Source organism: Octopus bimaculoides, chromosome 15, assembly GCF_001194135.2.
Source record: "Octopus bimaculoides isolate UCB-OBI-ISO-001 chromosome 15, ASM119413v2, whole genome shotgun sequence".
NCBI lineage: Eukaryota > Metazoa > Mollusca > Cephalopoda > Octopoda > Octopodidae > Octopus > Octopus bimaculoides.
Window position 1 is genome coordinate 24,659,458 of NC_068995.1, and position 8,167 is coordinate 24,667,624.

The 8,167-nt window shown below is 35.1% G+C and overlaps 1 protein-coding gene across 5 annotated transcripts in view; it reads right to left on the reverse strand.

Annotated features, from left to right (window-relative positions):
• The window catches only part of LOC106878778 (uncharacterized), a 195,476-nt gene that overhangs the window by 88,216 nt on the left and 99,093 nt on the right, over positions 1-8,167 (reverse strand). Inside the window, exon 1 of one of the 5 annotated variants that reach the window (XM_014928113.2) lies at positions 522-1,080. The exons of the other annotated variants lie outside the window; for them this stretch is intronic. The gene's annotated coding sequence lies outside the window, so the exon portion shown is untranslated. Of the gene's footprint in view, positions 1-521; positions 1,081-8,167 lie in introns of those variants that run through there. 5 annotated transcript variants of the gene reach the window in all.

Consider the following 8,167-nt stretch of genomic DNA (forward strand, 5'->3'; position numbering starts at 1 on the left):
TACAAAGAGTAAGTCCTGAGCTCAATTTCTTCGACTAAAAGCCTTTAAGGCAGTGCTCCAGCATGGCTGCTGTCAAATGACTGAAACAAGTAAAAGAATAAAAGAATATATCTGCCTGCCTGCCTGCCTGTCTATCTGTCTATCTATCTGTCTATCTATCTATTTACCTATCTATCTGTCTATCCATCCATGACTGCTTGAAGCTTACAAGTTTCCTACACTTGGATCCCTGGATCTTACCCCTATATATTGATTGATATATATATGGACAAGGTAGTTGGACATTGATGTGTTAAACATGTGATCTAACAAAATCCTATTGTAGTAAGATTTTTGTTCAATAAAATCGGAAAACCAGGAATTACAAGGTGAAGAAATAATGATAATGATGATGATGATAATAATAATAATAATAATAAGTAAATAGAAAACAAAATTACAACAGAATCTTGGGAAGTAGAAAGTGATATAAATGGAAGCAGACACAAGAAACCAATTCCATTAGCTTTAAAAAAACGTACCTCACATCTCCATCAGCTTTTAAGAAGCACTGCATCAGTATTGTAGTTATTATTATAGATAGTAACAGCGTTAAAAGGGTGGTGCTTTTAGATGCGATGATAAATCTGTGATTGTGGTCGGTGGTAGTGGTGGCAGTAATAGTAGTGATGGTGGCAGTGGAGTTGGGATAATGATGTTCTTGCTGGTAGTGACGACCTGTTAGTACTTGTGATGGTAGGCAATGGTGGTGCTATTTAACTTCAGGTCAACTCTCTGAATTTAAGTCTCATCATCAAAAGCTTCCCAGCTATGACTATCCTGTCTTTTTTTTGTGGTATTTTATTCAATATGTTCTTTTCTTATTGGAGATGATAAGATATGATTTGAGGGAGATTTAGGTCACTATTTCTCAGATGTCAAGTGACTCCAAAGAAGCTCTCTTGCTGTTTGTGATAATAGTGTTGTTGGTGTTGGTGTTGGTTTACTATGGTTGACAGCCAATCAAGAATCTAGGAGCATCCTATCAACAATATTATAGCCCCAATATTCCATACTCTGGTGCCTAGACCGGATATGGTAAACCTATGACATTTATGTCAGCAGTGACATGGCAAGAGTATTTAGATGACATGCAATAGAATTTGAAAATAATTTTGCTCTGTAACACCATGTTATAAACAACCTATCTTATAAGTATTTACCCACAACTAAAATACATGTAAATGACACTTCAATAATAGGATTATTAAAAAAATTAAAATTTTGATATTCTGAGTTAAGAAGGTTGGCTATCACTAACCTAGACCTCTTTACACATTCTATTATGGAATAGTTAGCTGTTTAGTATGAAGAGCACAGCATTGTGCTCTTTAACTTGTGATGTTACCTTGCCAAAGGTGCTGTGTTGTGAGACTGAACCCAGAACCGTGTGGTTGGGAAGGATGCTAATTCTTTTAACAGTCTGATATGAAAATAAAACCAAATTAAATAGTGCAAACCTAAATCTTTGTACCACGTACAATAGAATAATGTTAATTCATTCCCATAGACAGAACCCTTCATCAAAGAACTCAAAATGTGCCATTTCATTAAAAGCTTTAAATTGAGAAGTACTTATTAATATACAAATTAAAATAACTGAAGTGTTAATTGATATAAAGTCAATGTAGCCTACTTTTGTGTGAAACGATGTATGAGCTAAGTTTAATGTGTATATATAAACAAAAGACATATTTTACAGTTGGAAGGACATTATTGATTGAACTGATATCAGTGTTTTACAAGTATTCTTAGTATGCTGAAGGGTAAAAGGATTTTAACTAGTAAACTGTATACTGAATGAGTTAACTTGTCTGTCTTCTGAATAGAGATTGATTTGAAATGATACCTGATTTCTTCTTCATTGTCATTGTTGTTGTTGTCATTTAACATCCTATCTCCATGCTGGCATGGATTGGATGGTTTGGCAGCAGCTGGGCAGCTGAAGGGCTGCCCAGGTACCATTTTGTCTGTTTTGGCATGGTTTGTATGGCTGGATGCTGTTCCTAACACCAACCACTTTACAGAGTGTACTGGGTGCTTTTACATGGCACTGGCACTTTTACATGGAACCTGCATGGTTGCTTTAATGTGGCACCAGCATGGGTACATTTATGTAGCACTGGCATGGGTACTTTTATGTGGTACCAGCACCCACAGGCTTGCAAAACTAGAATGTCTCAGCTGATTTGTGAAGTGAATTATACATGTAACATTGTCAATATAAGAGATTCCCAGACAGGATTGTTAAAGTGATGGACAAAATGCTTTGTAGCATTTAGATATGATTCTTTATATTCTGAGTTCAAATTCTGCTGAGGTCAACTTTACTTTTCATCCTTCTAGGTTAATAAAATAAAGTACCAGTCAATTGTAGGGGTCAGTGTTGCCAAATAACCCCTCCCCTCAGAATTGCTGGCCTTGAGCATAAATCAAAGAAATAATTTAGGTCTGGTAAGCTGGCAGAATTGTTAAAAAATTGGAAAATATCTTGTGGTATTTGTTCCAGCTTTTCATATTCTGAATTCAAATTCCACCATTAACTTTGCCTTTCATCCTTTCAGCATTGATAAAATAAGAGCCAGACAAGCACTGAGATTGATGTAATTGATGGTTAACCTCCTTCCATTTAAATGGCTGGCCTTATGTCCAAATTTGAAGGAAAATGGAAGAAGATGGTTAGCAGAAACATTATTATGCTGGACAAAATGCTTAGTGACATTTCTTCTGGCTTCACGTTCTGAGTTCAAATTCCACCAAGACTGACTTTGCCCTTTATCATTTTGGGGTCAATAAAATATAGTACTTGTTGAACATTGAGGGTCAATACAGTTCACTAGTCCCCTCCTTACAAAATCTCAGGTATTGTGCCTGTAGTAGATAGAATTATTATCATTATTGTAAAGACAGTTGGATACAGGATACAGAAATAGCAGCATAATCTGACCCTGAAAATGACAGAAGTTTTAACAAAAAGTAAATCATATACCCTATAACACCCCATCCCACCCCCTCTTTACAGTAAATTTACCATTTTCCGCAACAACGACTCAAGGGGACTTATTGAGTAGTGATTTAATATCTTATTTATTCAGCTGTTGTTGAGTTCATTATCAGTATGACCTTAAAGGGTCATCACTTAAAAAGTTCACACTCTCTCTCCACCTATAACTGGGGGTAACCAGGATTCTCCTACAGCAAGACACCGGTTTCTATTCCTCATATTCTAATAACTCATCATCTGGCACAAAGCCACCTCCTCCAATACTCACCCTCTCTCTCTAAGGATCTGTGTCTTGCATGTTACTTGGTGACCTTGCTGGTACCAGTGTCATATAAAAAGCACCCAATACACCATGTAAAGGTTGGTGTTAAGAAGAGCATCCAGCTGTGAAAACGGATCACAGCAGTGCTGGTGCCACATAAAAAGTATCCAGCCAACTCTGTAAAGTGGATGGCGTTAGGAAGGACATCCACTCATGAAAACCATGTTCTACAGACAGTGGAGCTTGCCAGCTCTTGTCAAACTGTTCAACCCATGCCAACATGGAAAACGGATGTTAAATGATGATGATGATGATAATGATGATGATGAATGGAGTACTGAACCAAATGTCTTACAAGATTTAATTCCAGTTTTCTATGTTCTGATTTCAAAACCCACTTGGACGAACTTTGCTTTCCATTTCTCTACAGCAATATAATCAATACTTGTGCTATACTGGTGTTGATTTAATCTAACATCCTCTTTAGACATACGTATTCTAAAGTCTAGAAAGTATATCAAAGTAAAAGTAACTTAGACAATCTAATTTGTTTTTGAAATGGTGGATCTCAAAGTAAATAAAGCTATAAGTAACAGCAGGCTTCAAATTCGTTCCAAATTTTGGCACAAAGCCATCAATTTCGGTGAGAGGATGTAAGTCAATTACATTAACCCCAGTGCGTAACTGGTACTTATTTTACCAACTCTGAAAGGATGAAAGGCAAAGTTGACCTCGGTGGAATTTGAACTCAGAGTGTAAAGACAGATGAAATGTTGCTAAGCATTTTTCCCTGCATGCTAATGATTCTCCCAGCTCAACACTTTACAGCATGTAAATATTGGGTTAAAAAACTCTTGAGATAGAAAAAGTAAAAAACTACCCTTGGGACATTAACAAATCTTAAATGCTTTTATTTATAGCTTTATCTACTTCAAGATCCACTATTTCAAAAACAATTTATTTCTGACCTATTGAAGCTTTTCAAGTCAATTACATAAAACAATATGTTTGAATTACAACTCAATAGATTAGAAGGCTATCATGGGTTATTACATTTTAAATTGAAATACTGAGTAATTTCAGGAACAATATTCCTGTTGTAAACATTAACACTTTATCATTCAAATTACTGTGGCAAATGTAATGCTTATTTATTCACACTGTTTTGAATTAATCCTGAATTATCTTGTAACTTCAAAATTTCAATGATGTGATTGTTTATTTTTGCAATGACATTATAAGGTAGGAGTGAACTTCTGTTCTTTAAATCAAGTGACCCAAATATAACACGCACAATTTTATACAGATGTTGACTCATGCAGACAACCATGAAAACATTGAATGATTTACTTAAAATAATAATATTTCAGAAACATTCTTAATCTAGTCAGTGTAACCTACTTACCTATAAAGTGACTTGTTAAATGATAATTGGTTGAAAACAACATTAGCGACAATAAGAACAAGTCAAAAGGAAGCCTCTACATGGTCACTCAGCCTGCTAAAAATAACAAACAATTTCCTCCATATCACATTATGCTATCTTAAAAAGGAAGATCATATGGCGTTTTCAATTTATATAAGACCAGCAAATTTTGAGATGATGGGGGGAATCAATTACATTGAGCCCTGTACTAAATTGGACTTTATTTTATTGACCCTGAAGGGATGAAAGGGAAAGTTGATCTCAGTGGGATTTGAACTCAGAATGTAAAGAACTATAATAAACTACCGCTAGGTATTTGGTCCAGTGCTCTCACTATTCAGCCAATACACTGCTCTAAAATAATGAAGTCTTAGAAAGAAGAAAGACAAGATAGTTGTAGCTGGAACCCCTTTCACTATAGGTCCAGTGGTTCAGGGCATTCCCTAGACTAAGCAACAACAATCACTATTTGCTATTTAGTAATGTGATGAAATGAAGTTGATTTTGCTTGCTTTTCCAAGGTAAGTTGTGTAAATAGTAGGACAAAGCAGAGTTACATGCTCCTACCAATACTCTACAATTACTCTTACCACTATTCTAGCACTAACTGCATTGCCACTTCTCTTATCACTATTTACCACCACTGTTTCATAACACTTTACTAAACAGATTCATATGGAGGGCTTCTATCTTGGATTTATGAGTTAATAGAATTATGAGAGTTTCCTTGCTATCTTGAAAGTATGAGAAATGTTTACTACTGTTTTTACGAGAACCTAAGTTATGGAGTTGACTACTCAGATTCCCTTCAAAATACTTAGTACAATTACGCTTATAAAAATTATTACTATACTTTTACTTTTTAGCATAAACTAATTTCACTGGTTAATTACTAAACCATTCACTAAATATGCAATCACTTGCCAGGTATTTAATAATGGAAGTTAGCTGCTAACTTAGCTATAAACTAATCCAAACCAACTATCAATTCCTAGTTTACAAACAGTTGTGAGGCTTCCATTCAATAATTCACAGAATTGGGTCTTTTAGTAGTGATAGCAATGACTCTTGGTACAATGCTATGTTTTTGAGCAGACCACTCAATTCTCAGTTCTTCGTTTTATTTATATATATATACTCACATAAGCAAAGAGGATCTTCACTACTTCCATCACTAATTGAGCATAAGGATATGACCTCATTTTTACACTTTTCTCCCTTCTGCTTTTAGATGCTATGCTTTACATTCTGACATCAACACACCTCTATCACCTCCATCTTGCCCCTGCACGTGCCTCACAAATTTTCTTCTCTCATATAAATACAGAATTAAAAAATTTTTTTGCACTAATGTTTTATAGCAATTTTTCTTTCTCCTCTTACTTTGCTACCAACAACATCTCACGTTCATACCTTGCACACATATCTACCACACTCTCCACATTCTTCTTGCCTTTCCTCTTACCTCCCACTAAACCCACTACCACCTTTTCACATGCATTTCTCACATACAATATGATTACATTAACCAACCAACCACACCCTCACTATCACAGGCCACTACACTTTCACACTTCTACACATATTACAAAAAACTGTAAGTGCACACTGAGTGTTCTTGATACATTGATTTAAAGGGAAATGTTAGTATTTGGGATGTTTGTTTGTAGAAAAAACATTCAAATGTTAAGAAACAGGTATTTTTTCTGAATGCTTTGGACTGGATACAATTGTGCAAATTCTTCTTACCAGGTTAAAAGGTATATCTATTTTCACATGATTTGGACGGCAGGAAGAAAATAACAAATATTGTTTTGAGTCTGTTGGTTTGAACTAGTTGTCAGTTCAATGTTTATATCTCTTTGCATGATTAAGGTGTCCCAAAACATTACTTTCTTTTCACCATATTCCACTGTGAATTGAATACTGTGGTTTGTCATTAACTAAAGTTTTAAACCCATAGAGTTGATCCACACTGTGTGTCCACAGACTAAAACAATCGTTTAGATAGCATTTCCAGTTGGCAAATAGGTATTTATGGAGATTATTGCCAAACCTTAATCGTATGTATTCATATATTTAGACTTCTAAGTATACTATGACAAGATTAGCATATGTAGGAGCTACTTTCATACCCATCACAGTCCCAGATATTTGTCCATAGATATTGAAATTAAAGAGGTATTTTGTAGGATGAACTTTAATTCTTCAATGATAAACCTTTTCTCAATTTGTTCAGGTAGGTTGTTCAGAAATTTTTCAATTACTCTGTTGGGTGGTTGGTGTTAGGAAGGGCATCCAGCCATAAAAACCATGCCAAAACAGACACAGAAGTTTGGTGCAGCTCCTGTCAAACTGTCCAACCCATGCCAGTATGGAAGGAGGTCATTAAATGATGATGATGATGATGATGATGAATCGCATGACTTCTGTTCCATTTACTACATTAAAGGAGACAAACAATGTGCCTGTAATGGTTTATTTCGGAGATGGCTTAGAAAAACTAAGTCATCTCTTATACTCAGTATATGTTTTAAAATGGATTTTAGGAGTATATCTATAAACCAGTTTGAAATTGGTACGGTATTTTAGTAAATTAAAAATTTTTCTTAAAATACAACTAATTTTCATTTTAAGACATAAGTGTGTGAGTGTATGTATACGTACCTATATATATATATATATATATATATATATATAAAATTCAGAATGTGTGTCTGTCTGTCTGTCTGTATGTATGTATGTATGTGTGCATCACTAAAAGTCAAGAACTATCAAATGAATTTCATTAAAATTTTACACATGCCTTACTTAAGGTCCATGCAGTGTCATGGGCTAAAAAATTTTTCAACTAATGCAAACCCAGAACAATCTCTTATCTCTTACACTGTTTCCATATTACATGTCAAAAGTGAAACAATAACATCTCTATTAATACTTTCACTAATATATGGTTTCAATTTCAAGTACTTTCATTATGTATCTATATATATTAGTTTCATTTCTATTACTTTCAATATATATTTATGTACATGTTTGTATATATATAGATATATATATATCTTTGTATTTATATATATGTATGCATATATGTGTATATATGATATATATGCGTGTGTGTGTGTATATATATAGCGTGACCGTTGCCAGTACCGCCTGACTGGCCTTGTAGGGTTTTCGAGCGAGATCGTTGCCAGTGCCCCTGGACTGGCTCTTGTACGGGTGGCACATAAAAGACACCATTTCGAGCGTGGCCGTTTTCGTGCGGGTGACACGTAAAAGCACCCACTACACTCTCTGAGTGGTTGGTGTTAGGAAGGGCATCCAGCTGTAGAAACTCTGCCAAATTAGATTGGAGTCTGGTGTAGCCATCCGGTTGCACCAGTCCTCAGTCAAATCGTCCAACCCATGCTAGCATGGAAAGCGGACGTTAAAC